We start from the raw sequence: 10,107 nt of genomic DNA, 5'->3' as shown, positions 1-10,107 counted from the left end.
TTAAAATATGTTTTGTAAGTGTAAAACGATATTTTGTATATTTTATATTTATTTTTATATGTGTAGTTAATAATTCATTTAAAAATAATTTTTGAAAATGTAAGCCGATTTAATTTTTTTTCATTTGTAGTAATTATTAAGTTAAGTATTAAATAAAGACATTAAAATTATTATGTACAATAAAAACGTCGTTAAATATGAAATTATATACCTATACCTAAAATTCTGATTACTTAAAAGTAAAAAAAATTTTTATGGCCCGCGGTAAAAATTTTTTTTTTTTCTGGCCCGAGGTAAAAAAAGTTTGGCCACCACTGGTCTAGGTGATCAGCAGTGAATTTTATATATCGTCGGCTACCCAGTAACCCACTGTTTTAGTCATTCTTTAAACCTCTGTCTCTCAAAGGCATGCGAGGTATCTTCAATTAAAAATATGAACGGTATAATTGGTACAGTTGCTACATTTTTTTCTTATTCAGCGAAACGTATGGATAAATTAAAACATTTCATTGATGCAGGTAATTCTAATAAAAGTGGTCATAATACAAAAAAAACAAAATTAAAAAAATTTTGTGAAACACGATGATCGACAACGGTTGATCGACATGATTCACTTATAACATTCAAAGAACTGTACATTTATATAATTTCTACTCTAGAACATCTTGAGAAATATGATACAAATCCTGAAACGTCAACCAAAGCGTCGTTATATGTGAGTGCTATAACTAAGAGTGATTTCCTTATCTCTCTGGAAGTAGCTGTAACTTGCTTCTCATATATAATACAATTAAGTCAAGTACTACAAAGTAAACAGCAGGACCTATCTAAAGCTTTAAATGATGTTATGATTGTTAGAGAAGCTTTAGAAGCCATTCGAGAAGATGCTGATAAATCCTTTAAGGAAATAATGAAAAATGTTACCACAATAGCTTCTGAACTTGAAATTGAAATACGCATGCCTCGAATCTGTGGGAGACAAACTGCCCGAAACAATGTCAATGCCAAAGACGCAGAGGAATATTATAAAATAGTAATATTTATACCATTTCTTGATAATTTAATCTTACAGTTGCATTCAAGATTTGATAAAATACTAGAAACAATTATACCACTATAAGGACTCATACCATCTAATTTGTCACATTATGATGACCAAGCAATCTTAGCTGCTGCTTCTATTTACGAGGATGACTTTTTAGTTAGCATGAATACATGTTTGAAAGCCGAGTTATTCATACGGAGAAATCAATGGCAATTGAGAGAAAATTTACCAGAGACTGCTGTAGAAGCAATTCAACACTGCACAGAGCTTTTTCCAAATATAAAGAAGATTTTTCAATTATTTGCTACTCTGCCTGTAACATCCGCTACTCCAGAACGTACATTTTCAGTTCATAAAAGACTGAAAACATATTTAAGAGCTACAATGAATGAAGAAAGGTTGAATGGTTTGGCCTTAGCTACAATAAATAAAGATGAATTGGAATATGAAAACGTAGAAAAAGATATAATGACTGCATTTATAAATAAATCTCCTAGGAGGATGAAAGTTGTAGATTGGACATAATAATAGTATTAAATATATTTACCTTATATTTATTAAGTTGTTTGCAATAAATTATTATAAATAAAAAGTTGTTAAATATTTTGTTAATTTCAGCCGGATGTATTTAGTGTTATATGTAGTCACATAATAAGTATACGAATTATCTCAATTATTTTTTATAATTAAAACAGTAAAAATTTAATTTTTATAAGTTTTTTATTGCCCCCCCCCCTTTTTAGAAATCCTGGCTACGCCACTGATTTGAAGCACATAAAAGCGATCAACGCGTCTCTATTAATGATTTATCAGCATCTAAGCCCAGCCCACCTTCGTATTATTCTCTATGCAAAAAGTAAATTTAAGACAAATTTGTAAATCAATGCACAGTCTCTCTATTGTACCTACTAATATTTGTGATTTCATTAATTTTCAGTATTTTATATTATTAGATTGGGAAAACATAAGACAATATAATTTACACAAGACTGTGGCTAACACAATCATATTTTGATAAAAGTATATGATATAAGTACCTTCTATATTTGAATTAATCGTTTTTTTTTCGGGTCATTTATTGGTGGACGGCACTTTAACTACGGTCCCTCAACTTACTGAGGCAAGCTTGAGGCATTTCCTTTTAGGAAATTAATTAAATCCTCAAACATAACTCTTAATTCAAGAGTTTGTAACTACTACAATCATAATATAATATGAGTATAGTATATTTCGTAATATTTTTTTATACTATTTACTGTTGGTGAAATATTAAGTTTGTATTTCTAATATAATATATTTTATGATATTTATGGACGACACTTGCACCATGGCCCCTCGATATACTAATGTGGCGACCCGGCACATCTCTTTTAGATAAATTATTAAATACTTAATCAAGTCTTCCAATTTACTAAGCATTTATGTTTTGTAGATGATTTGAAGAAAAATTTAAAATTGAAGAGAGACTGTGTGAATTAACAACATTTTTGGTATGAAATGTTTATTTGAACACCTGTTATAATGTGTTATATTGAACTTAAGTTAATTTTTTATAATGTACTATAGTAAACATTTGAACATTTATTACAATATACGTATATTATACATAGATTTCAAGTATGATTTTTTTTAGTTTTTTTTTTGAAAGCTACCTACTACAATACAAGACACTTTATTTTTATATTTTGAAGCAATATATGTTTTGGATTATTTAGATCTATATAAACTAAATTTCAGACCCATAGTATTTAAAGTTTGTATGATCAAAGTCGTGAAACCAAATTTTATCAGACTCTACTAGAATGTTGTAGTTAAATTAAACTATAATAAGTATGTGGTATAACCTTCTATGATAATTTGTTATGAATATAATATTTTAAGTAATAGCTCAAATTTAGCACTTTTATGGTACTTAATACATTTTCCTAATATTTTAACAGAAATTATGGAGCTAAAAATATAGAAATACCTATATTATGTCACGGTCCATAGTTGATAGTTTTGTTTCATTTATAATAATAATGCTTTTTAATATACTTTTTCATGAATTAATATTTATTACAGTTGGCTTTTATGATTTGTTTGAACTATTAGTACGTATTTTTTTTGGGAGATCCCTATTATTAAAACACCGTTACCAATATGCGTTTTTTTGGGTTAGTTATAGAAAAATAAATTACATTAATAGCAATAATATTAAAAAATATGGTTGATAATTTATTGTTTTTCGTATGATTTTATATCATTCAATTCAAACTTAAAACATCCTACAGTGAGTAACTTTTACTTACCTAACATACTCCTGTTACTGAGTTACTCCTATAAATTGCAAGGTACTATTTACCAACTGTACAGTAGAGTGGCAAAGTTACTTATCCAACCTTCTTTTTTTAGCTTTAAAATAATTAGGGTCATGCTCTTAGTAAATAAGATATACTTTTAATAATATATTTTTATTCCAATTATAATGTAACTACTAATTTCTTTTCTTTTTTAGATTTCATTAAGTGGACCATTGATATCGAAACAATTAACAAATATGTGCATTCCAATTTCAAAAGAAGAAAGGCTGATTAGGATTGAAGCAATGAATTTGATTTTTAAATGTTTTTTTGCTACCGCTAGCGAACCGCGGCGGCCAAACCGCGCGTCTGAACAGGTCTATTGGAAAAGCATTGTTTAATTTTAGAGAGCGGAAGCGGTCGACCGCTCGAAAATTAAACAAGAGCGGTCGCAAGCAGCCGATCGCGCCGATCAGCGGCGCTGTTTTTCCCGTATGAATATGCCAATTGAATAACCCGTGTTTAATCGTCGGCGGTTATCCGCCGCGGATAAAAACCGCGACCGTGCGCGGCCAAACCGCTCCGTGTGTAACCAGCTGAGGATGTCAGATTTTTAGCGCACCATTTATTTCTCTCTCTGACCCAATCATTGTAGTGTTTTCTTAATCGTACATTTGGTATGCTACGCGTGGGTCAAAGATGGGAAGCAAATAGTGCGCTGACATCCCAACCGGCAACAAGTTTACACGAGTGAGCTGGGTATGGCTCCTAGTTAGATAATAAAGATATTGATAGGACATAATGGTCTAATCAGCGGTCTTATTATCTATGGGCTTCATTCATAGCATGGATTAAGGTGTCAACAATCAAAGGATCAACTTGATAATCAAACACTTAAGTTTGGCAACCTGCATCTCAGGATCTTATTATTCAAAGTGTCCTAATGAGTCATAAGAAGGTTAGTTAGGTAAACCTATGGTTAGTTGAAGCCAAAGAGTCAATAAGGCCTTTGCAATTCAAGATCTTTTCCTACGTATTCGGCATTGTTAACATAACTATTCTACCTTTACACTTTTTCTTCCCCCGTCTCTCACAGCTATATACAGGTTCAGCCACTCTCATTCCACACCTCCATATGATCGGTATTCTGTCTATCCATCTCTTCTTCAGTCTTCTCGTCCATCATTTCTCCCCTAAATTAACTTCTATAGCCACTCTCACTATCTCTTATCATACAGTGACCGAACCACCTAAACCTATTCTCTCTTGTTTTCACTGCAATATGTACACTTCCCTTAATTAATTAATTTCTTATTCTATCCTCTTTTGTACCTTAACACCTTACTTATTATTCTCATATCTGCTACTCTCACTCCACTTACCTACCCTAACCTTACATTTCTTTTTCATCTTTCCCTTTCATACACCAAACATTCTGAAATCCTGTTGACCCATTTCCTTATCTTCGCCATATCACACACTTCCTAATTCCTATTCACTCAGTCTCTAGTTACCTACAAGTCATCGTACTTGATTCTCGGTGAAAATATTTAAATATCATTGAGCGAATTCCCTACTCGAAAGAATTGCTTAAAAAAATATCATACCTCACCAATTTTCTAATTTTGAACACGACTTTATCGATAGCCCGCATAGCGTTATACCAGTATCGTTACAATACAAATATTGAAAATTTTCGGGCAATACATCCCCTGATCAATTAACTATAATAAAAAAAAACCTACTGAGAAATAAGAAAATACATACCCCGTGACGGAATCAAAATCTGCTACGAAACTTAGTCTTCGAAACACTGAGACGTTCACACATTTCAATCTGCTTATGATATATTATTCCCAGTTTGAAAATGTTCACTGACGAATACCATTTCTGAAATAACACGCATCTTATGCAGTAAAATGTTCTACAATATTCTAATGACCTATGCGTTACAGTCTACAGATATTATATAAACCTACCAATAAATACCTAATATAATTTTTATTACACAGAGTTTGTATTTTTAAATGTTGTATTCAAGGATTTATTAGTTTTATTTGTATACCTAACAACAATTACATTTATTCACAAGTCAGTTATCAACTAGAACTCGACTACGAGTAAGACAGCGTTTGGATTGTTCGGACTGGCGTATAATTTATTATTATTATACATTGCGCCTTTGGTAGGCAGTAGTAAACGTATATGCTTCTACATTACTTAGTTAACAGATTTTCGTTTGAGGTGTTCTCTTAAAACCCAAATATTTAATGCCCGTATCCCGTATGCATAGAAGATGTATGTTTCACATTTAATGAAAACTAAAACTATCGTGACGGAACTGAATTACGAAGAACGTATAAAACAAAAATAATCGTCACCAAGTGATAGGGTATAATCTGCTATGTACTTACAAATCATATTAAATAACATTAATCATTATGTATTTTCTTATTTTGTTAGGTAGGTATAAAAACCTACCTTCCTACTTATAAAAGCATTACCTAATCATTGATTTAAAATTTTAAAAATTATTCTACTATAACAATAAATTAACAGTTGTAGGCAAAGTATTATAATTTAAGGTATTTTTCATAATATCCTAATTTTTGTACACCTATAACAACTACTCTACGTCTAGCGGGTATATAAGTTTGTCTGACAATAAATATTTACATTAGGTTTACCGCGTCCACAGAGTAGTAGGACAAAACTTACGTAATTATTTATTCTTCCGGCGAAACGCGGTCCCTTTGAGTGTATAATATTGTCTAGTGTCAGAGCTGTGCGTCTCCGTCAAGGAAAATGCAGCGCGCGTCTTCATATATCCGATCCAAAAGTTCAGTCTGGAAGTATTGAGATTAATGACATTTATAAAAATAGGCACCTAGCTTAATATGCTTAATAGCACCTAACGAAATATGTGAGTACGTATTGGAATCGCTGTTCGTCTCAAACGATTGTCATTTTCCATAGATTATTTATAATTATAACCTAACCGTCCCAATCATAGAAAATATATATATGGTCCTAACCGATGGATGATGAATATTTTTACATTATCTTCAAAAAAACATTTATTTGTTTCTACTAGACGCAAATGCGGTAAATTGAATTCAAATTTATAATAAAGATAACGGTTTTTTTACTTGGTAACAATTTATTTATTACTTGGTTTATAAACAAATTCTAATTGATATAAAATAGTAATTATATAAAAATAGTTTTATTGATCCCAATATTTAAAAATAGTGTTTCAAATAAAATAATAAAAAAAATTTAAGAAATACCTATTAATTAATATGTATTACCTAAATAACAAAATAACTAAATAAATTCGTGTTTTTTTTTAAACATTTTCACGTCCCCCCTCCCCCTTACGAAATTGTGTCACTCTTCCTTAGAGTGGTGCGCCCCTTAGGTCAAGAGCCCTTGAAATAGTGCATGTTAAAAAATCAGCTATATCCTCCCCCCACCCTTTGACAAAATCATTTGACTCATTTAGCTACTTTATGAATTAAGAACGATACATTGAACGTACAAAACTGTACCTACCTACATAATAGTTATCAACCTATTAACCCATCAATAATATTATATTTTTTATTGTGTACACTAATCGATTGGTATATACAAAATAACGTTAAGTTATAAATAGGACGTGGATTTAAATGCATTAAAAATAAGAAAAATGTCTTAAAAATACGATTTAATGCACTTATATTACAAAGCTTAATAAAATGGCCAGAAAAATTAAAAGTCCAATTTAAATGAATATAAAATAGAATTTAGATAAGTGTATAGGTAGTGTATTCGTTATATTTTGAGTTTCATTATAGCACATCAGTCGATCAGATGCTATTTAATATTTTAAAATAAAAAAATTCGACAGTAATTCCATATTGGCAAGTGTTGTTTTCTATAACTGAAGACTGAAGTTATAGTATCGAACATAATGGGTACGTAAAAAAATAGAAATATAAGAAAAAAAGTTACCTTTATTTAATTGTATTTAATTTTTTTCTATTAAGTTTTTATAAAATTGACTTTATCCCATATAAATGTTCTAATTTCATTTTTCAATTCGTTGATAATATATAAAACGAATTCTTTGCTTGGAAAGCAATGTTTTAGAAAATTCAGAAAATGCAGTTTATATTTAAATATTATAAATAATAATTTCTGATGTATTAATGCAGAAGAGTGAGGGGGTTGTCCACCCCCTATGAAAATAAAAAAATATTTATAATTCATGTTTATACCGATTTTCTACCGAAAAAATAAATTACTTTAATCTCAATATTATTTATTAGTCAACGATATCTTTGATCAGAATCGTTTTTCGTTTGTTCGTTTTGTATTTTAATAATTTATACGTGGATAGGTATATTATTATTACTAATAATTATAGTAGTTGTGTTTGTTTTATTTCATTAATTTATTTAGTACTATACCAATAAATTATAATATATTAATTAATAATTTTTAAAACATTGTGTTAAAAAAAATAAAAAAAAAATGTGATTGTAATTAGAGTCTTGTAATGTACCTACCTATATTTAAAAAATAAATAAATATAATAATAACTATTGAACTTTTAGGGACATAATAGGTAACCCATTCGTGTATGTAGTATTACACTATTTATATAGGTATATTTGTATACCTATACGAGTATATGAGTAGGTATATTATTCATAAGTGCGCACACGTCAGGATAGGCAGTTGACCATTAAACCAAAATATTTATATATTTATATTAAGTACCCTGTATAGAGGTATTCACCTATTAATTATAATTATTCTACAAACAGGGACTGGAAAAACGACGACGGCGTTTATATCTCGCGTATTTTATACATTTCTAGTCCGGAACTAAAATATGAGCCTACAACACTTGGATAGCACATTTTTCGTGACATTAAATATTTGTTTTAAGTCTTAAAAGTAAATTTAAGCCAAAAAAGAATATAAAAACAAACTTACTTTAATTATCGACTCTTTCGGCGGAATCCGTGACGTGTGTGAACTGCGACGCCCATGAGGAAACGCTCCAGAATACAGCCAGAACTTAGAATATTGTGATTTATGAAAAATAAAATTATACGAAACGCAGTAAGTTTTTTGCTCATATCTTCTTTGCTTATTGAAATTTTAGAATTTTTAATCGACTGTGTCTTCTGCAACGACTTTGAGATTTGCCATAGATTAAATAAATAAATGATAGATATTATACTAGGTACGTCAATATGATGAATTCACGGATATAAATGATATAATATTATAATGCAACTTTTTATATCAAAGAGTTCCGTGTTAAGGACCAATTTGTTCATTGAAATTTGATATGACAATAAACCAAAATAGTTTATAATTTTGAATTTGAATTATAATAATATGATATAGGTATTATTTAAATTATTATTTTTGTTTATCAATTTAATTATTGATTAAGGTGGTGAATAGATATCAGAAGCACAAGAATATTTTTATAAGAGCATATTGTATTTTATGAATTATTAAATAAAAATGTTTATTGTTTGTATTAATACCTACACCATAATAGGGAACTAAAATTTTGTAAATGATGTACAAATGTATTTTTGGTGTTTTAAGGCTGCAGTAAGATCAATTTATGAGAATCCTTGCATTAAATTGTTAGGATTATTTGATATGAATAATTATTTTATTACATATAGGTTTATTACATATTGGTAAGTCGATCAGAAACTATATTTACACTGAATGTTAATAGTAAAAAGCTATTAAAAAATCTATTATTTGTATTTATTTGTTAATAATTAAGACTTAAATATTAGCAGTAGCAGTAATCTTGTTCCTTTCACAAAATGTTTTTTAATTATTTTTAATTTAATTTACATTTATCCCAAAGTGATCTCTGAATAATCATTCAATGATGAATTTAATAGTTACATTCTCGGTTATATTAATTGGATTATAAATTAAAATAAACTACAGTTTCCAGCTTCTACTACAACATTATTTTATATTTTATTTTATGTTTTTAATTTTTTAAACGCAGTCTGCACCTCGTGTTGGTGATTTTACACGTAATATAATAAAATTGATACTACTGATGAGTAGGTAAGTACCGTATTGTTTAATCAAATTATTTACATGATTATTAACTAAAAAAATATCTATGAAGTATAAACATCCGCATTTCTATTAACTATAAATTCATAATTGTATGAGCTATACATGTTACATATATTTTTCGAAAAAACTATTTAAAAAAACAAGAATAATTCCTATTTTATGTCACACGGGTTGAACTAACTGACTGCTACGACAACTGTGCAATTTTTTTTAAGCATAATACGTTTTGAAAACGTCCAGAAAAGAGTATGTTTTAAGACTGTCTGTCTTGATAACAACTAATTTAATTTAGAGTGTATTGTTATATTATATTATAATGAAATTAATAATTATAGTAAAATATATAATTGCAAGACATTTAATACCTATATCTATAGCCATCTAGGGTATAAACTACACTAAAAAAGGTGTAAGTATGCTAATAAAATATATGAGGTGTATAATGTATTTATGTATATAAAAATATAAAATATAAAGATTAATAACATTATATTGTTTTAAATACTTCGCGCAAACCTAAGGTGATACCCGGCGTATAGTATAACATGCAAAAAGGTGCGTATTAAACTTGGCGTGGTGAAACGAAGACGGTCTCGCGTATTTTATACATTGCGCTATTGGGATTAAACTTATAAATGCTTCTACGTTACCTAGTTAACA

The 10,107-nt window shown here is 29.0% G+C and overlaps 1 long non-coding RNA gene across 1 annotated transcript; it reads right to left on the bottom strand.

Annotated features, from left to right (window-relative positions):
- Positions 1-5,152: 5,152 nt before the first annotated feature.
- On the bottom strand, positions 5,153-8,396 carry LOC132946392 (uncharacterized). Its single transcript, XR_009664706.1, has 3 exons — positions 8,314-8,396; positions 6,046-6,173; positions 5,153-5,217 (listed from the first exon to the last, which is right to left on the bottom strand). It is a non-coding gene; the product is annotated as an uncharacterized LOC132946392 (long non-coding RNA).
- Positions 8,397-10,107: the final 1,711 nt, after the last annotated feature.

The sequence above is a fragment of the Metopolophium dirhodum genome, chromosome 6 (genome assembly GCF_019925205.1).
Source record: "Metopolophium dirhodum isolate CAU chromosome 6, ASM1992520v1, whole genome shotgun sequence".
NCBI lineage: Eukaryota > Metazoa > Arthropoda > Insecta > Hemiptera > Aphididae > Metopolophium > Metopolophium dirhodum.
Note: the sequence above shows the minus strand (reverse complement) of the source record. Positions and strands in the feature narration are given on the sequence as shown.